Source organism: Natrix helvetica (assembly GCF_964273705.1).
Source record: "Natrix helvetica genome assembly, chromosome: 12".
NCBI lineage: Eukaryota > Metazoa > Chordata > Lepidosauria > Squamata > Natricidae > Natrix > Natrix helvetica.
Window position 1 is genome coordinate 11,316,822 of NC_138556.1, and position 21,434 is coordinate 11,338,255.

Consider the following 21,434-nt stretch of genomic DNA (forward strand, 5'->3'; position numbering starts at 1 on the left):
GGACATTAAATGTTCAATGGTTTCCTTCTTCACATGTGCACCAAAACATGGAAAATGTTAGATTGCCACCTGTCCACCTTCCAAAGTAGATGGACTATTATATGGCTAGAATTCTATGTTTTAAGATATTATGAAGAGGAGGACCAGGGGAGACATGATAGCAGTGTTTCAATATTTGAAGGGCTGCCACAGAGAGGAGGGAATTAAGCTATTTTTCAAAGCACCTGAAGGCTAGAAAAGAAATAATGGATGGAAACTGACCAAGGAGAGATTCAACCTAGAAATAAGGAGAAATTTTCTGACAGTGAGAACAATCAACCCATAGAACAGAAGTTGCCTTCAGAAGTTGTGGGAGCTTCATCATTTGAGATTTTCAAGAAGAGATTGGACTGCCATTTGTTAGAAATGGTGTAAGGTCTCTTGCTTGGGTGGGGGTGGCCGGTTGGACTAGAAGATCTATAAGATCCCTTCTAACTCTGTTAATCTGTATGTTCGCCTGTATTTTGCCTTCCTTTTTTTTTATACATCAGAAATAGGGGTGTAGGCGAGCCAATTGTGAATCTCTTTCTCTCACACTACTGGGCTTAACATATGCTTCTGGAGGCCTTCTCCAAGATGGTCCCAAAGGTGCTTTTTTCCCCCAAGAAGCAACTGGACTTTCTGTTTTTTCTTTGAAGATGTTTTGCTTCTCATCCAAGAAGCTTCTTCAGGCTATTTTCATGACTCTCTACACAACCCTTCCTGCCAATTCACTTTGAAAAAGTCTGATGAAGATTGATGAAGTTTCTAAATGGGGAATTTTATTGGCTAGTCAGATTGTTTAGGGGGGGGGACTGATAAACTGGGGAGTTCTAAACTCATCAGCATACCTGTTGTGACCAGGTTATCTGAATGTCAGCCCTGATGATGGCAAAGGAATACCGAATCCCCTTCTCTAACAACATTGGGAAGATTAATAAATTAGTCTCTGTGTATTAGAATGGCTGCTTGCCAAAAGTGCTTATTTATGAGTGCTTTAAACAACAACAGCAGAAAACAGGTGCATCTATTTGTTAACTATGGGTATATGCAATAGCTTCATTAATGCTGTAATTATTCAGGTAATGCATTTTAGATTTGCAAGTAGGATACACTGTGAATGTTGATGCTGTTCAAGATTTCGCCTGCCTTGTTCCTTTTCTGGTTCTCAGCTTTGCTAGGTAGCAATTGTTCAGCCCTTTATGTTTATGAATAACATTCAGTTCTTTGTGGTGAGTTTCAGAGAGCCTTCAAAATAAAAACAAATAGAATAACAGAGTTGGAAGGGACCTTGGAGGTCTTCTAGTCCAACCCCCTGCCTAGGCAGGAAACCCTACACCACTTCAGACAAATGGTTATCCAAAACGTCCAGTGTTGGAGCTTTCACAACTTCCAGAGGCAAGTTATTCCACTGATTAATTGTTCTAACTGTCAGGAAATTTCTCCTTAGTTCTAAGTTGCTTCTCTCCTTGATTAGTTTCCACCCATTGCTTCTCGTCCTGCCCTCAGGTGCTTTGGAGAATGGCTTGACTCCCTCTTTGTGGGAAACCCCTGAGATATTGGAGCACTGCTATCATGTCTCCCCTAGTCCTTCTTTCTCTTAAGCTAAACATACCCAGTTCCTGCAACCGTTCTTCATATGTTTTAGCCTCCAGTCCCCTAATCATCTTTGTTGCTCTTCTCTGCACTCTTTCTAGAGTCTCCACATCTTTTTTACATCCTGGCGACCAAAATTGAATGCAGTATTCCAAGTGTGGCCTTACCAAGGCATTATAACGTGGCATTAACACTTCAAATACATTGACTGGGCTTTGTACCTTGCCCTAATTACAATTTCTTTTACTTGATTTATTAAAAGACCCATCTGGCTTGTTGGTTGAGTAGAGAACATTCAGTTTGTTATTCTGGATTTTTTTTTATATAACAGTAGAGTCAGAAAACTAAGTTCATTGAGGGTGCATGGCTGATGTCTTGTTGTGTCTAGCAGGGATGTAGTTGTTTGACGATTGTGTTACTATTTGCTCTTCTGGCTTTGGTGATGACCACGGTGCTGATCAGATGGTCTATGTCTAGGTCCTCCATGTTTTGCAAACAATCTCAGCGGAAAGCAACAGGCAAGGTCTTTTTAGGAATATGCTACCAATGGTTGTTAACTATAAGCCTCTTTCATACACGCTGCGAATTCGACTAGCACCTTAGGTCATACAATGGTTTGCTTTGATTTTTATGTGGAATCTGGTTCCTGGCTGTATTGTGCAAACATAACCTAAATCTTTCCCTCTCCCTCCCTCTCCCCCTCTTCCTCCTCCACTCCCTCCCCCACTCCTTCTCCTTCCCCCTTCTCCTCCTCTCTCTCTTTCTCCTTCTTCCCCCCCCTCTCTCTCCCTCTCCTCCTCCCTCTTCCCCATTTTTCCACTCTTTATTTTTTCTTGAAAATTCTTAGATCGGTGTGGATAAGTTTTCTTAATGGGTTTGATTAAAGAGTCATCAAAAAAAAAAGGAAGCCTTATTCACTGACAGAGTTTAGGAACACATAGGCTTCATATACTTTATGCTTTGAGGATTAAGTGAAAAGGTTGTTTCCTCCTCAACTCTAACATCCACCACTGTATGTATGTATGTATTTATGTATGTATGTATGTATGTATGTATGTATATATATGTTTGTGTATGTACGTGTGTGTGTGTGTATAAAAGCCAGTAGCCAACCTAACTCCATACAGGGTTATAAATAAACAAGTTCCATTTTTCTAAAATCATTTGACATCACTAGTTTTTACAACGTAGTGCTCTTTGATGATTTAAATTGTGAATTCTGGAATTCCCAGCCCGATACAGGAGTATAGAATGTCTACAGTTTTGGACAAATAGAATAGAACAGTGTAGAGTAGAGTAGAACAGAACAGAACAGAACAGAATAACAGAGTTGGAAGGGACTTTGGAGGTCTTCTAGTCCAACCCCCTGCTTAGGCAGGAAACCCTACACCACTTCAGACAAATGGATATCCAACATTGTCTTAAAAACATCCAGTGTTTCAGCCCTGGGTTTCTACTGAACGTCAGTCTACCATCCTAGTCCACGTTGAGTTAGATAGATGTTTCTCAATTTGTTAGTCTTTGGCTGCAAGACGACTACTTTGCTTTCCTGCATAAGGGACAAGTAAATGATCTTTCTCCTCCTCTGTCCAGCACCTTCATCACTCTACCATGTTCCACTGACACACGCGTGCACATGTATGTGCATTCCTTTGAAGCTGAGAGCAGCTCCATTACCGAGCTGCTATATACGCTGAAGATAAATGTATCATATTAGAGCGAGTATCAGTGGAGATTGAACGAGAAAGAAATGAAGACTGTGGTTACTCAGTGGAGCATTTAATACTATGTGGATTTGGGTTTGGTTTTTTTGTGTGTGTAATTTTTTGCCGAGGAAAAATAAAATAAAAGGATAAATATCTCATCAGGATGTGGGTTAAGCCCTCCTCCTTGCTTGATAATTGTTCCTAGCATTTGGCCAGGAAGAAACACAGATTGCACCTCTTGAGTGTTCTGTACTTTGTCAGAACAATTCTTATTTTAGATCCTACGTGGGATGTGAGCCTTTGTATCTGTAAGCTGATCCTTGTTCTTGCTTGCTTAACATTCAAAAAAGTTGGTTGGGCAGTCGGTTGGGAGTCAGATTTGAAATCCATCTCCCTCTCGGTACATTATTACATGCACACAATGTGTGCATTTTAAACAGAAACATTGCTGTGAATGTTTGATGCCGGTGAATGTCAACACAACCCTGTGAAGGTCTGGAAACAGATACGTCGCCTGTGAGAGGCTGGGTGCAATGCAACTTGCCTACCCATCGTGGGATTCCTTTGACTTGGGCATAGCATGTTGCAGAAACTCAACCAAATGTGGTTTGTATGGTGCAGGCCTTAGCAGGTTCCTGATTTATCCAATAAGCCCCGGATAAACCATGTGCAATATGCAATGCCAGTCTGTTTGTTAGTATTCATCTGTATATGTTTACGATATCTGTATAGCAGAGTAGTGGCCTAGAATACAAATCCAAAGATTTGAAGATATATTTCAGAATATGGGAGGTCTTGTTCTGACCTAGTCTTCTGGAGAAAGCATAAATCACAATTATAGTCCCAAATACCCTCTTTTATTTAAACAGCTGTACATTATGGTCATTAACAGTCTGCAAGGCTTCACAAACAGTCTATGAAGATTCCGACAGATGTCTGCTCGAGTTGCCACAGTCTTTCAAGGGAATGTTGATAAACACCCACCTTATCTTCCTGGGAATGCTGCCAGAGACCTAATTGCCAAATGCAGAGCAAGGCCAAACTTAGCACAGAGTCAAACAGAAGTTTTCAAAGCTTGAGCCAACCAGATGAACTCATTGCTTCCTGCAAAAGCTCACTTCCATTTGTTCCTCTTTTATGTCTTATGGGAGGGGCCAATCATCTCCAAGCCTTACTCCCAAGTCGTCGTTAATTGTTCTTGCCTTCTGGCAGCTCTGCGCGTGCGCACACTGGGAACAGGCTTCCGTTGTTCTTCTGCCTTGCTGATGTCATACTCGGGAGGCTCCGGAGGCAGCAAATAACTACCAGATGTCCTTGGTCCCCTCTCTCCCTCCGATGCAGAGCCCTCGTCCAAGCCTTCCCCAGACTCCAGAACTGGCCCATGCTCCTCCCCAACCTCCTCACTGTCCACATCTGCTGCCTAGCTCTGTGCTCCCACTGGTGGGCCACAATAGGTCCAAAGGTGCTTTTCCAAATTTTGTTTCTCTTTGAAGACATTTCGCTTCTCATCCAAGAAAATCAGAACTGATGAAGCTCCTTGGATGAGAAGTGAAATGTTTTCAAGAAAAAAAACAAAGCTCAGTTGCTTTTCGAAAAAAGCATCTTTGGGACAACTATAACCTGGATGACTGAGAATCTCCATAGACAAAATATGGGAGGGTAAAGTCAGAGCCTCTGTCTACAATTCCTTAAACCAACAACCATTTTCTCCAGGAAAGGGATATGATCTTGGGAAAGTATGTGGTGCTTTGCAGCAAAGATGTCCCTTGGAGCGGTCAATATTTTGAAATGTCACATCTTTGGTCCCAAAGTGCTGATGCACCACTCTAATGTCTATTTTGGGCATTCTCAATTTTATCTGGATTATTAGCCTTCGGGATAATGTAGCAACAGCCCCCAAATTTTGGAACACAAATCTAAGGAAAGGTTCTGAGGATTGTGTGCAGGAGAGCCAAGGATGATCACACCTAGCTTCCAACCAGGGGTGGGGGTTCAAATAATTTAACAACCAGCTGTCTGACCTAATGATCAGCTGGGTAGGCGTGGCTTGGTGGTCATGTGACCATGTGGGCACTGCCAACTCAATGTCAGTCACTTCGATGGGCGCTTCGCCTTAGCTGTAACAATGCAATAAGGGTTAACCGGAGAGGCAGTTTCTGTAAGCAGGGCAATCAAGACGAGGCTAGAAACAACACCAGAATGTTTCCTTCCTGCTTTCCTTACAGGATTAGCTCTGTAAAGTAGGGAAAAAGACAAAATGAGATTTCTTTCAACAACCGGTTCTCCCAACTGCTTAGAAAGTTAACAACCAGTTCTCCCGAATAGGTGCGAACCGGCTGAATCCCACCACTGCTTCCAACCCTTGGGTGAGGTTTGTGTTTGTGAGTTGTTCCTCTAAGAATCACCCTAAAAAAGATGTGGTACATACATTTTCCTTATCTTCCATTCAAACGGCAATTGCAACCCGTGCCTGTATCTAGATTTTCATCTGATACGTAAAAGGATGCAATTGGGTGTGATTGGCATTCTTGTATCTCATTAGCAAGGTCTGTTTTGCATACAGTGACAAGGAAAACCCCTTTGTGAGCTAAATAAGAACAGCATTCTATTGCTAGTCTCTATTTCTCTCCTTCCTACCTTTCTAGCACTCTCTGCTCCCAATTCCCTGGCGTATCCATCAAAGATTTATCTTTGCTTTCCAAAGCTGTTCCATTCTTTGATTTGAGAGGTGTTGAAATGCTTATGCTGATGTACATCCACAGATAAAAGAGACACCAATTTAGTTCCAACTGGACATTTCTCCCACTTGAGGGGTATATATAGATTATTTTCTTGCATGTATACATCACACAATGGGTTGATGTTGATGGATTTTTTAAATAAACACTTGAATAGCTGGTGATGCAAACATCCAGGTTTTATTTCCGTGTTGTCAACTTCCATGTAAAAAGGTACTAGCACATATGTGCTAGTTGTTCCTGACTCTAGGGGCGGTGCTCATCTCTGTTTGAAAGCCGAAGAGCCAGCGCTGTCCAAAGACGTCTCTGTGATCATCATGTGGCCGGCATGGCTAAACGCCGAAGGTGCACGGAACGCTGTTGTCTTCCCACCAAAGGTGGTTCCTATTTTTCTTCTTGCATTTTTTACGTGCTTTCGAACTGCTAGGTTGGCAGAAGCTGGGATAAGTAACAGGAGCTCACTCCATTATGCGGCGCCAGGGATTCGAACAGCCAAACTGCCGACCTTTCTGATCTACAAGCTCAGTGTCTTAGCCACTGAGCCACCGCGTCCCTCTAACTTCCATGTTAATTCTACTCTAAATCCTTATTCAAATTTCTCATTCTCTCCCCACACCTCTCCGGGAAGGCTGTCTTCAGATTTAAAGAATGTTTACTTCACCAACTGCCACTTAACTGATTAAAATAGATGCGTTATTAAAACGCGGCGCAAAGGATTTTTTTTTTGTAATAATTTTTTTGGGGAAGATTGAAGCAATTTGTTCATTTAACGCAGCAACCACAAATATCTCCTACTTCTGTGCTGTAATTAATGTTTTCCCCATATAGACCTCCCAGCTCCAAAAGAGTGACTGGAAATTAAACAGGCGCACACCTTGCCCTGTTCACTAATTGAAAAGTCCTATGAACCATGAATCAACTTGTATTTTAGCTGATTAATCCGTTGATTAAAAATTCTGGATGAATTGACCACAAGCCATATAGCCCAGCTGTGTTCAAACATCACAATGCTTGTTGTGGTCTGTCAATGGATCTGCAGCAGAATCGGACAGTGAGGAGGTTGGGGAGGAACATGGGCCATTCCTGGAGTCTGGGGAAGGCTCTGATGAGGGCTCTGCATCGGAGGCAGAGATGGGGCCAGGGCCATCCGACAGTTATCAGCTGCCTTCGGAGTCAGACATCAGTGGGTCAGAAGAACAGCTGGACCCCTTTCCCAGTGTGCGCATGTGCAGAGCTGCCAGGAGAAGGGAACAGCCAAGGAACAAGGGCCAATTTGGGAGTAAAGGCACAGGTGGATAGTGAATGGCCACTCCCATAGGGAATAAAGAGGAGCGAAAGGGGAGTGGAGTTTGCAGGAGGCAATTCGTTCAATTCATTAGGGTGAAGATCTGTTCATGACTTCTTGCCAAATATTGTCTGCTACAGAGTGGCGTTTGGAAGATATCGGCCTGGCAGCTCTCCAAGCCTGATAAAGGTCTGTAGTTGTGAAATCTCTTGGAAGACTGTTGGTCGGGGACTTTGCTGGAAAGGAATTCCCTTTAACCTAAATAAAAGGGGTTTTGTCGGGACGAGGAGTCTGCTTCGTGCTTTTGGGAAGCCTAGGTCAGAGCAATGATTTTGGGGCTACTGTATATAGGTGTGTCTCTCAGTTGTCCAGGTGAAAGGGGTTATCTGTGGAGCATGGGATAGCTCTGCTCCTCATTCCTTGCATGCAATAGCAAGGCAGTAAAAATATTGCATAAGAAGTGTGTACAGGTGTGTGTGTGTGTGTGTGTGTGTGTATGTTTGTGTGGTGTCTGTCTAAGAGGCAGACAATAAATGTCTCTTCTCACTTTGTGTTCTGCTAATGAGACGGAGGTAGGTAAGCATCACACATTTCAACTTCCTTGCCTTCAGCTACATCAAGAAAACAGTGACTAACTATTAATGGTAAGTGATGGTCCTAGTGTTAATTAGTACTTTCCTCCTCCTCCTCCTCCTCCTCCTCCTCCTCCTCCTCCTCCTCCTCCTCCTCCTCCTCCTCCTCCTCCTCCTCCTCCCTAACCCTATCCCCTTTTGTGCCTCATTTTTAAAAAATGACAGCATTTCTCTTAAGATGGTCCTTTTGTTTTCAAACATAGAAAGGAGATAAGCAGAGGCGAAACCCTCATGGATTTCTACAGTTAGAATAGAATAACAGAGTTGGAAGGGACCTTGGAGGTCTTCTACTCCAACCCTCTGCTTAAGCAGCAAAACCTACACCACTTCAGACAAATGGTTATCCAATCTCTTCTTAGAAACTTCTAGTGTTGGAGCATTCACAACTTCCAGAGGCAACTTCTGTTCCACTGATTAATTGTTCTAACTGTCAGGAAATTTCTCCTTAGTTCTAAGTTGCTTCTCTCCTTGATCAGTTTCCATCCATTGCTTCTTGTCCTGCCCTCAGGTGCTTCGGGAAATAGCTGACTCCCCTCTTCTTTATGTAAGCCCCTTAGATATTGGAAGGCTGCTATCATGTCTCCCCTGATCCTTCTCTTCACTAGACTAGCCATGCCAAGTTCTTGTAACCGTTCTTCATATTTTCATATAATTATGTCCCCTGTGTGATTCTAAGGTTTATAAAACTTGGGATCTGAGGTACGTAAATGAATTTAAAATCAAAGGCATGCATTGATTAGAATAGGCAAGAGGACTCCAAGCTATTTAAACTTCCAAATGAGTTTTTTTTAAATCATGCAATCTCCCTACCTTATTGTCTCAATTTGACAAAGGCAGTTGTTTTCTTTCACATGTGATTTGCCTATTTTCTTTCTCCTTTTTGAAAACAAAACAAAAGCAGAATGAAAAATGGAATAGCTTAATAGCTGGACAATGCAATCACGAAGCATCTTTCTTACAGAGCTTTTTAGCTTTCTCTCTTCCTCAAAATGTTAGCTGAAAGTAGGAGGCTGTAATTAAAAACAGTTCATGGACAAGTTTTAGTTGCCTGAGACATTGTTTTGCAATTTCTTAAAAGTTTATTTCCTCTTTGAAAGTGGCTTCTCTGTTATTATCTATGTGTAAAGTATTTCTTCTGGATTTTTCTGGATGATCCTTTCAGGCTTATTTGCTAGTTGGGATTAGCAGGTGCCTTTCTGGAACAGGTCTTTTCTTCTGCAGCTTCTCTTGTCCATATTCCCTAATATGTCAGTACCCAAGGTAAGGAGATCCTTTCTGATGTCTTCCTTTGGGATTACATTAAAATGTGAGAAGTCAGAAAGGCTGGGCATCTCTAGAAGCATGATTAAACAGTGAAACAGTCACAGATGGGACACGAGTACAAGGTGCTCAATTAGATAAGCAAAAGAATCTAACTAACTCCAGCCAGGAGAATCCTACTAAACTTTTCTTCTTCTTTCTTTTAAACTCTTTTTTTTAAAAGCAAATTCTCTTTCAGAAAATTGAGTTAAAAATTTGTAAGCTAAGATTTTTTATGCCCAGCACTAATTAAAATTCCTCTTCAAGTTGAACAATAGACATTGCCTGTTTACGGTACTAATTTCTCTGAATGGATGAGGGTTTTTCTTTAGAAAAACACATTGGTATAAATATTCAGGTAGGAAACATTCAGCTATACAAATGCCGGACACAGCCCAGTTCACTGTTTTCCAGTATGCATACATGCTTGTCTTAAAATACGCTTTCTTCTTCTTCTTCTTCTTCTTCTTCTTCTTCTTCTTCTTCTTCTTCTTCTTCTTCTTCTTCTTCTTCTTCTTCTTCTTCTTCCTCCTCCTCCTCCTCCTCCTCCTCCTCCTTCCTCTCCTCCTCCTCCTCCTCCTCCTCCTCCTCCTCCTCCACCTTCCACTTCCTCCTCCTCCTCCTCCTCCTCCTCCTTCCTCTCCTCCTCCTTCTCCTCCTCCTCCTCCTTCTCCTTCCTCTCCTCCTCCTCCTCCTCCTCCTCCTCCTCCTCCTCCTCCACCTTCCACTTCCTCCTCCTCCTCCTCCTCCTCCTCCTCCTCCTCCTCCTCCTCCTCCTCCCTCCTGCCTCCTCCTCCCTCCTGCCTCCTGCCTCCTCCTCCTCCTTGAAACATTTGAGGGCGAGTCCAGACATCAGTGTTATAGGCAGTCAGGGAAGATATTCCACCAAACATCCAAAGCTTGCCAAAATGTGTACAGTGATCCAATCATTCTTATGATTGAACTGTGCATGTCAAGTATGTCTTCTTTGTCAACCTCTCCCATCTGCCTAAACCCCTCTCCGTGGGAGTGTGGACGAGTACCTGCACCAACACCGCCAATTGCCTTGCAAGCTTTCTCAATGCCAAGGGTGATTCTGTTTGGTTTTCACCAACCTGAAGCCAAGGAACTTTGGCTAGATCATGCACATTGAAAGTAACCATGTGTGTGTGTGTCCGTGCGCATGTGCATGGAGAGATTCACATAAGCAGAGTTTTTAAGCCTAGTGCATGAAAGCTGATGGCTTGCTCAGAAACCATAGGCTGCTTCTCCCATACATAAATCCCAGGAACGGTGTGTTTGTGTGTGTTTAACCTTCTGTATCTTCGACCACAGTTTGCACAAACACACACACTCCCACTATGTGGACGGTTTTCTAATGCCAGGGACATATGATCATTCTCACGGGACACAGAAGCAGGGAGAGGTTGTGGGGTGGGGGAAATGCCTCTGGTCTTTGTGTCTGTTTAATTCAGCGCAAGCCTCTGGGCCTGGACTTTATGAATAGTGGTTTTGTGCAGGAGTTTCCTAAGCCTCCACTGCAGGCACTTCTCCCATCCCTCCACCTTCTCCGCTCTGTGGTCTCTCCCTTGTTTCCCACCATCAGTCGCCTATTAGCAAACTAAATTATTTTTTCTCCCCTCCTGATGATTCCCCCCCCTGCGTTGCCCTCATTGATGGGAAAACAAAAGGACTTCTAGCAGGGCTGCAAACTCAGCTGGAGAAGAGAAAGGGGGCAGGAATTAAAGATGCAATGATGATGATGGTTTTGCTGCGTAGGCCTGGGGTGCAAAAAAGAGACCAAAATTGGTCATTTTTAAAGGGTCCCCCTTCCCCCCCCTTTCCTTTCCTTTTTCTCCCTCCTCCTTAGCCTTCTTCTTAATTTATGGGTAAGTGAGAATGTCAAGGAGATACGGGTTTTCTAGCTTGCAACAAGCAGGTATGTTTGTGTGGGAGTCTGCAGAAGACTTCCTCTATTGTTCCCACCAGGTGTCAATTCTGCCAGCTCACAGAAAGATCAAGATAAGTTTTCTTTTTAAATCTTCCATCAAAAGAAACATCTTCTTGACTCCTATGGACTCACCTCCTCCTATGTTAAGGAACCTACAAACGCGCTAAAAAAGAAGGAAAGAAAATTGAACCTGGAATTTGCTAAGGGAGCAATTATGACTTTATTCCTTAGGCCTCTGTAGGAAGGGAACAAGGGAGAGCTTGCAGCAAAACTTGTGTTGGTGCATCTGGATTCATATCCCTCTCTTTGTGTGCAAGATCATGAAACAAGTACAACAGGTTGGAATTGGCATTGTGACACAACACATATTTTCCTGTTTTAGTGTCAATAGAGTAGAGCAGAACAGAACAGAATAGAAAACAGAACAGAACAGAATTCTGTACTGGCCAAGTGCGATTGGACACACAAGGAATTTATCTCCGGTGCATAACCTCTCAGTGTACATGCAAACAACAATGAAGTGATAAATCATAAGATGCATTCATAAGTCATAAGATACAAACGACAATTGATAAATCATAATATATCAATAGGAGAAGGTAGTAGGAAAGATGAGAGGCAAGGAAGAGAAGGACATGAGAAGATGGGAAAGATAAGAAGGTGACAAGGATAATAGCATTAGAATCTACGACATGGGTAAATATATTGAGGCATAAGACGGTGCTGTGGGAGTTAGGTGTTTTGCAGAGGTGTTTAATTATGATTAGGAATAGACTCCTATGCTTCACCCTTTCCCGTGACAGTGTTTGTGGCTTTGTGAGTGCTGTTCAATACTTCATTCTTGAAGAAAAGAGTGATTCAGCAAGATACAAAAATGTTGTCCCCTGTAACATTTGGAGTGGCAATCTCTTAACGGCCAAAGTAGACCCAATTTTGTTTTATAGGATGAATGGGGCAATGAGGGCAGAACAAGAACCAACTTTTTTCCTCCCTATATTTGGAGATCATCCCCTTTATCTTTTTAAACGATAGACATAATTTTGTGCCGATATCGCTCGGATATCTTTTCTCCTTTTGTTTTGTTTCCCGTCTCACATGTTGTTCTGGGGCTTCAAGGCGCCCACCTCAATTTAAACAAAGGGTTTCAATTCCCTATTAATTCCTGCACGTGTCATCCAATGCTGCTATTTTTTTTCTTTTACGCGGATTTGTGGATAAAATACACAAATCATCCATCAGGTAGGTGGTAGCCTCCCTGAGAGTTTAAATTTGAAATTTCTCAGCCCAAGTGGCTTCACAAGATTGTTACAAAAGAAAAAAGAAAAAAGAGGAGGAAATAGAAAAATCTACCTATGCTCTTTTGAACTTCCAGAAGGGATTAAAAAAAATGTAACAAATGGATGAGAACAGAGGCAGAAGTGAGGAATATTATTCTTCCTTTCTCAAAAAATGGAAGAGAAATATTGGATTAATAGATAATATTGGGAGCAGGTATTAACCGTGTTTTCATCTGAATTAGATCATTCCCAGTTTGCCTTTGGCCTTGTTTAAACTCTGTGTTAAAGCATTCTATGGTTATTTTGGTTTTCTGACATCATGATGTATGAAGCCAGCCATTATAATTTCAAAACCAGAGTTTATTGCCTGGTGGCATGTGTAAATCAGATCATTGTATCTTATTCCTGGCTACTGCAAACCATGATGTGAATCCAGCCCCAAACCTGTCCTTAGCTTTGCTTAAAATCTTATCCTACAAGAGGACTTCTCGTCAAATAAAATTACAATAAATATTAGGAGACTTCCTGATTTTCCAGCATGTGCTATTTTTCAGAATGTATATAGATAATGTATATATCTCTTTTCTATTTTGGGGGTGGATATATAAGGCATCCAATTTTTGCATGTATTAAAAATATTTGTAGACTTTCTGCAAGACCTCTTACCTGCCTATCCTTGGATGAGCATAGGAGGTCCATACCATTATTTTGTCACTTTGCCTTGTACATTTACCATTGACTTGCCATCCGGCCATCCCCCAAAGTCTGCATTTACTGTCTTTTTCTACAATTCATTTAAATAGTGTGGTACAAATGGCGTCCTCTGATCAACCACATTGGGAGTGGGAGGGCTGGGGTTTGGTTCCTATTGAATCCAGCAAGATAGGTAGCAAAAGGTTAATTCTCACCCAATTAGTGAGTTGTGAATAGCTAGGAACAAAATGCCAATTATCTTGGTGGCAGATGGGTTCATGCTTCAACTCCTAGAAGCAAGGTAGACTTGCCATGTCAAAGATGCGACCAAAATTATATATATATAAACCAAGAGCAAGCAAGTTGTTTAACTGAGTCTGGACCAAGATGGGTTTCTTGTCAAGGGCAGGGTAAGCTTATCCGTAACCAACTTCTATATTCAAAACAGCAAAAAAGCAAGCATGGAAGGTTTCAGCACCTGGGAGAGCTCCTGGAGGGAAAAAGTTGTTGTCCTAAAGTTTCCAAAATTTGATTTTTTGCAAGCCAACATAGGGAGGGTCAGTACCATTGATGTTTACAAAAGAAACATCTCACTTTTTGTTTAATGGTGGACTCTTATGGAGCAGTAAAATTGTGATACAGATATACATGAAAAAAAAAACCCCCAATGTAATAGGAGGGGAAATCACTCTCCTTTACTCCCCTAATGTAAAACTAGAACCTATCCGATACCTCCTCCCCACCCCCCGAAACAAAATAGCTGTGCATAAGAGCAAAGTGGACGCATCAGTTCATAGGGATTATCTCTCGGGTGGGCTTTTCCCCCCTTCTCCTTGTATGTAACCATGGCATTATGCCCATGTATCACACTGTGTGTAATGAAACTCTGCCTTATTGTCTCCTACACAGAGGCTGTGTGGCATTCTGCTGCGGCGATCAAGACAATGTGCTCTTCGGCAGGAGCAGTCACGACAACGGATGGAGGGCCACGGAGCATCTTTCTCTCTGGCTTAATTCCCTTGCCCTACTTCTTCCTCTTCAGTGCGCCTCTCCCCTCCTCAAACTCATCCGAGCTGTGTGGTACCCTCAGAGGATGAGCACAGAAGGAGGCAACGTGCACAAGAGAGAGAGAGAGAGAGAGACAAGAGGCAGGGGAGATAAGAAGCAGGGAAGAAGGACCACTCCCTTCCTGGAAAGACCTTCACTCCTTCAGTTCACCCCATTCGATGCCAGGAAGCCATTTTGACGGAGTCACATGCCGTTTGTAAGATGGCCGCATTGACATGAGGTAGGTTGCCACGGTGGCTGAATTTGTTACCGTGCAACTCCCTCTGAGCCCGCCTTCTCCTTTTTCCACCCCTCCCCCATCTTGCTAATTAACAACCCAAAGGCAGAACAATAGGGCCAAGCTGGCACGTCCCAATTTTCCTGGTGCCCCTCCTTCTTTCAGGAAGGGAAAAAAAACAAAAACCCCACGCCTGTTCATGCTATTAATTGCGCAAGACATGCTTCCCAGCTCGTCTTTGCGATGTGTTTTGTGCCAGGCCTGAGCTACCCATTCTGGGATCCAAAGTGAGGGTGTAGAAGGAATATTTCTTTTTTGGGCTGGGGGGGCGGGGCGGGGGGGGCGGTTGGGGGAAGAAGGGAACCAATGGGAGGCTATGAGGGAGTGGAGCAGAAAGAAATGCCTTTTGTTTACCTAAATCATGCAAGCGAGGACGACAAGAGAACCCCAGCTGCTAATGAGATTTAAATAAAGGAAATTAAATAAATGGGAATGATATACAGTCCCACAAATGAAATCCCATCAGAGAGGTGGTCAACATTAGCTTTTGTCATTTTTGGCCGGAGGGGGGGAACCAGGAACAATCTTGTAACACTAGAATTTCTTTTTTTCCGAAATATTTATTAAAACACTTCGCACCTCAATGGTGCACAAACACACACACACACACACGTGTACACATGTTCATGTACACAAACCCACACATATGAAATGCAATCTCTTGTATGAAATGTATCATATATATTATTGGATATATTACTTTCTTCACAAGATTGCGTGGGCAATGTAGAAACCCACCTGTTCCTTTGTTCGGGTTTTATAAAGGCCCACCCAATTTGTGTTTTATTTATGTATCATTTCCACCCTAATCCTTCTCCACATTAAGATATTCAGGGTGGCAGGCGGCAATCCACCCTCCCCCCCCAAAAAAACCAAGTAAACATTGCAGTGTTTATAAGAATATCACTGGATCAGGGAAAAAAAGGCAATATAGCAGCTCATTACTTCAGCGTGAATCAAAATTGCATTGCTATTATTCCAAATGCTTCATCTGTTTTTTTCTTCCTAAAGAGAAGGAATTCTCTTGATGACAAAAGGATAATTATTTGTTCTGCCTTTCAACCATAGAAAAGTCCATTTTCAGCTTGGTTTCTTCCAGCGGTGGATACCTTAAAATCAATAACCAAAGACACACAGAAAAACTGCTAAAAATCGCAGATTTACTGGGAAACAGAAGGGGATGACACCATCCCAAATTCCTTAGTACAGAGGGAACATTAATAAGCATGGGGTTAGGAAATCCAGTTGTTGTTGTTGTTGTTTTAAAAAAGTTTACTTTGGGAAGCATCATTTGGCCTCTTAGCAGTGTTGAAAAATACCCTAAAATGTGAGTATGCAAACTTCACCAACGCGTTCCCTAATTATACAATAAATTCTCTGAATGTGATCCCGTCTTCTAAAGACAAACAGAAATGCAGCTTTGAAAGATTTTTAAACTCCTTGAATGTTGCAGAATCCCTCACATTTTTTAAAATAAAAGTTAAATACAGGTAGTCCTCACTTTAGGGCCGCAACGGAGCCCAAATTTTACGTCACCAAGTGAAACACGTGTGGAGTGAGTTTTGTCCCATTTTGCAAACGTTTCTTGCCACAATTGCTAAGTGAACTGCTGCAGTTGTTAATTTAGTGACACGGTCATTAAGTGAATCTGGCTTGTCAGAAGGTCGTCAAAGGAGGGAAATCACATGACCCCCGGGGATGCTGCAACCGTCATAAACACGAACCACTTGCCAAGGGTCTGGATTTTGATCCCATGACCGCAGGCATTCTGCAACACTCGTAATTGTGGGAAATGGTCATAAATCCCTTTTCTCAGCACCCCTGTTGTATCTTTGAATGGTCACTGTCACAAGTCGAGGACTACCTGTATTGGCATGTTTGTAAGAGGTGGTTTTTAGATGCTGTTCTTTTCCAGCAGAAGGGAAGGACGAGGGGTGTTTTATGGGAGATGGAGATGATGCTTTAGGGAGAAACTGCCCTGTTCAGGCAACGTTAATTGTTCAGGAGCATTTTTATTTCTAACCAGCTGGCCAGATGTTCATATAAAGCCACTTTGGACCTAACAGCATTGGTGTTTTAAGCTGTGTTTGATCAAGGAGGAGAAGGGAAACTCACCACACGACTGTTATCCTAAACCCAGAGGGATCCTATCCAAATGCTTTTGGTATTGAAAGAACCATTTTAGAGCCATTATGAACTCACTCCCCCCCTCCACAAATTGACAGGTCTTTGAAAGACACCAGAGGCTTGGTTTGAGGTTTTTGCCTTTTTGTTTTGCATTAAATCGTTCCCCCACCCCTTCTTTCTGGTGATATGGCATTCAGAGAAAATCATTTCTCTGAATGCCATAGATGATTAGGGAACTGGAGACTAAAACATATGAAGAACGGTTGCAGGAACTGGGTATGTTTAGCTTAAGAGAAAGAAGGACTAGGGGAGACATGATAGCAGTCTTCCAATATCTCAGGGGTTGCCACAAAGAAGAGGGAGTCAAACTATTCTCCAAGGCACCTGAGGGTAGAACAAGAAGCAATGGGTGGAAACTAATCCAGGAGAGAAGCAACTTAGAACTGAGGAGACATTTCCTGACAGTTAGAACAATTAATCAGTGGAACAGAAATTGCCTCCAGAAGTTGTGAATGCCCCAACACTGGAAGTCTTTAAGAAGATGTTGGATAGCCATCTGTCTGAAATGGTATAGGGTTTCCTGCCTAGGCAGGGGGTTGGACTAGAAGACCTCCAAGGTCCCTTCCAACTCTACCATTGTATTGTATTGTATTTTCAATAAGATCAGCGTTCCAAATCTGGAAAGCCATACCACATGCTACTGAGCTACACCACCTGCAGTAGTGCCATTCAGCGTTTGCTTTTTGGGGTGGGGGGTGGGGTCTCTAAGGATTGAAATGTAGCAATATCTGGAAGCAATATTTGTAGCCCAGGGTTTGCCAACTATGGGGTCCTTGCTGCTTTCTGAGCGTGATGGTTTTCTTGCATATGCTTCATCCCCCAACTAAGTAACGCCATCAGTGCTCTGATGAGGTTACCTAGTTTGGTAACGAAAGGTCTGCAAGAAAACCATCACGCTCAGAGACCACCAAGGATGCCTCAAGATCTGGAAGATTATAAGTCACCTGCTTACAATCAAAAGTGCTATTTTGCGGGTTCACACCGATTCAGCAAACCAGTAACGTTGGCACCGCGAGGCTCCGCCCACCCGTCTTGACGTCATCGTGGACCTTCTGCGTATACGTGTGCACTCCCAGTACCGAAGATAAGATTTCATGCCTGCTTACAATCCTTGGTGCAGAGAGCAGTGACCAGTGATGGAGGATATCAGGAGGTGCAGGGTGGCAATATTTGGCCAGACCAAATTCTCTCTTCATGGTTGGCACACCCAATTCTCCAATGAGTTGCTGGTTAAGGAGACTATCGCTCCAAACAGTTGGAAAACGCAACTGGAGAGCTGTAGCGCTATCCTTTTCTTTTAAAGTGGGGAGTTTAGCAAGGGAAATAAAGTATTTTCAAAAGAACAGAAACAGGATGATTAAAGAATAGAATCCGTGTGCCCAGGGGAAGGTCTCTTAGTCCGATGGAGTCCCGTGATGACAAGTTCTCTGTTGATGTGGCCAATCTCTTAGGCTGAACTACAACCAGTTCAGTCACCTATTAAACTAGGTCCTCCATTTACCCAATAGCAGTATAGGTTGACCAAATCTAAGAAATGAGTAAATTCCATAAACCGTGGTTATGTTAGCCTGAGGTACCCTTGTTGCGTGAATGTGTAGAAAGGATGGTATTTAGGCTATTCTAAGAAGAGTATTGATAGAGATTGGTTAAGGGGGAGGGGGTGGTGGATAAACCAAGGCAGAAGATTAGCCAAGCTGCAACATGGCTCCAAATTGACCGCTAAGATTTCCAGAGACTTCATTTAAACAATTGCTACAAATGCTTCAAATGGCCATCTTAAATTAAATTGTTGCTCAGAGTTTCCCTTTGGCTGTGTCCCCCCGCCCCCTGTTGACTGGACTGCCCATCTGAAATCCATGTTTTGATATTCTCTCTCTCTCCCCCCCTCTCTCTTTCTCCTCCTCCTCCCTCCTCCTCCTCCTCCTCCTCCTCCTCCTCCTCCTCCTCCTCTCCTTCTCTCTCTTTCTTTTGCAAGATAGAATAGAAGTGTGATTGGACACACAAGGAATTTGTCTTTGGTGCATATGCTCTTGGTGTACATAAAGAAAAATAAAATAGAATACATTCATCAAGAATCATAAGATACAACACTTACTGATAGATCAATAGCATATATAACTGTGGTAGATTTTTAAAAAAGGGGTTGCTGTTATAATTGGGTAAGCTGCCCCAATAAACTGTTGTACAGGCTGGTTGTAAAATGGTAAGTGAATAAATGCAATAGAAATAGTGTTGGTTTTTGGTTTTTTGCTTTGGGTGGTGGTGGAGGAGGAAATCCATTTCGGCGAGGCCTCTACCCTCTTAAGGAGAGCTGCCAGTGTAATGGAGCTGGCAGTTAGCAGATGTGGCAGCTTTTTAAACTGATCAATCTGCTTTTAGAAGAATGCTTCTCCACACAATAGATGTTTATCTGCCCTCCTGTTCCCTTCCCTTCCTCCTCTTTTTCTCTGCTCCCTTCTGTTCCTTGAGGTGTGTCATAGATTAAAAATCACATTATCGGTAGGCAGGCAGGCAGGCAGGGGGGCTTAGGGGGTTTACGTGCTGGTGGGTGGCAGTGGTTGGGTGGATCGGTGGGGGAAACAGAACAGGAGTTTGCCTGGCCTGTAGCTCAAGCATGCCATTGGAGACGCACCGTGTCAGAAGCAGAGGGTGTCCAGATGGTGCGAAAGCATCTCCAAATCCTTATCGCAGGAATATTCCTCTCTTGAACATTACCAGAGACCTCGGTGCAATGAATTTTCATGATCCCACCTAATCTCCGTTGTATTGGATAAAAATATATCCGTCCAAGCAGAAACTGTTGAAGCCTCCCTTGTCTTCCCTCCCTGAATATGAGAGCTGGGATCTCAGAAAGCTGTACAGAGATAGCGGATGTAAATGCAGTCATATTATAATCGGGGGGGGGGGGGGAGAGAGAGGGAAGGAGGGGAAGTGTGAGAGGGAGGGAGAGAGAGGGGAAGAGGGAGGGAAAGAAAGAGAGAGGGAGGGAAAGAGAGAGGGAGGGAGGGAAAGAGAGAGGGAGGGAGGGAAAGAGGGAGGGAGGGAGAAGAGAGAGAGACACAGAGAGAGAGACACAGAGAGAGAGACACAGAGAGAGAGACACAGAGAGACAGACAGAGAGAAAGTCAGAGATAGAGGCAGAGAGAGGGAGGGAGAGAGAGAGAGAGAGAAACTGTATTTACCTGTGCGCCAACATGTGCACAATACATTGATGGAGGAAATATACATTCAAAGCTGGTGAGGAATTCAAAGAGAGCTGGAGATCCTGACTCCTTTTGGTATTGAGCCAAAATGGAGGAAAAACCCGTTCCTGTCGGCCTGAAAAGCTAAGAAAGAGGGAAAATGTACACGGGCGAAATAATTTTTTCCTTCCTTTGAAATGAAAGAATAAGAAAATGTGAATTTTTGGGGGTGGTGGGTGTGGGGGAAACACGACCCGATAATTTCTAGAATGGCACAACTGGGTTAGTCTGTTGCAACAAACACAACCAGGGATTTGCAGGTGGGATAGGGTTCTTACAAAGAATGCTTTTGATGGATCAGGCATGAGGATCTTAAATTGGTAAGCACCGAGCATATGGGCAGAGAGATTGGTGAAATGAAAAGAAGTTCAAATGGGATAGGTTGGGTGCGTCCATTTGTGTATGTTTGTGTATAGCAGTTGGGCTTTGAGTGTCCTGTCCCTGGGCAGCAAAACCTATGTAGGAAAAGAGGGCTTGGGACAAAATTTAACCCACTAATAAACATTATAATTGTATCCCTGCTGCTCCCACTTGCATTCTTTGTTCAGCTGAGCCACCTGCAACTATGGACTAGGGAATGATGCAACTGGCACTATGTAATATTTAAGGTATTATGGGAAGTAATCTCCCATGATCTCAGCACAGTTTCTGGAAGCACCAAGAATTGTGTCCTAAAAGTGTAATACCTGGAAAATGCCTTGTTTGAATTCCTATGAATGGGAAATGCGGTAGACAAGCTGTGTTTTGTGTACCTTTGTCTCCATCCTTGAGACGGAACAGTATGGTTTTCCACTTCCTTTGTGATCACGTGCATTGAGAGTACATGTTAAATATGGAATTTATCCTCTTCGTATTTGCATTGTATCCTGTGGGAAGGGGTGATGAAAAGAAATAGAGATGGGAGCGATGACCCGCGATAATTGAAGTCTCATCCAATGTAAGAGAATATTTGTAGCTCAAGGTTGAATTGTAGGGTCTTTGGTGTTGTTGGTTTTCAAACAGATGTTTCATTATCAAACAAGGTAACATCCGCGTCAGAAAGAGCAAAACCCCACTCACTTCTAGCACTGATGATATAACTTGGTTTGGTGATGAAATGTCGGCAAGAAAGCCACCAAGCTCAGAGAACACCAAATACCTCATACACCCCTTTTTAAAATGAATGGGATATGTCCCATCTTAACTTTTTAAACTCCCCACAGCTACCTTTATAAGGATTCAAAATTTCTTTCTCCCATTAGCTTGTCCTGTTTCTCAGCCTGGGTAAAGGTCTGTACTAGATCTGTACTAGATCTCTAGATTCAATCATGCTATAGTAAACAACAAAAAAGAGGGATACAGTAGCTCAGTGGCTAAGTCACAGAGCTTGTCGATCAGAAAGGTCAGCGGTTCAGCGGTTTGAATCCCTAGCGCCACGTAACGGAGTGAGCTCCCGTTACTTGTCCCAGCTTCTGCCAACCTAGCCGTTCGAAAGCACGTTCAAAAT

The 21,434-nt window shown here is 43.0% G+C and overlaps 1 long non-coding RNA gene across 1 annotated transcript in view; it reads left to right on the forward strand.

The window, feature by feature from the left end:
- LOC309398192 overlaps positions 1-21,434 on the forward strand; it is a 64,352-nt gene that overhangs the window by 12,444 nt on the left and 30,474 nt on the right. Inside the window, exon 2 of the long non-coding RNA XR_014176367.1 lies at positions 14,084-14,462. This is a non-coding gene — a long non-coding RNA (uncharacterized lncRNA). The remainder of the gene's footprint in view (positions 1-14,083; positions 14,463-21,434) is intronic.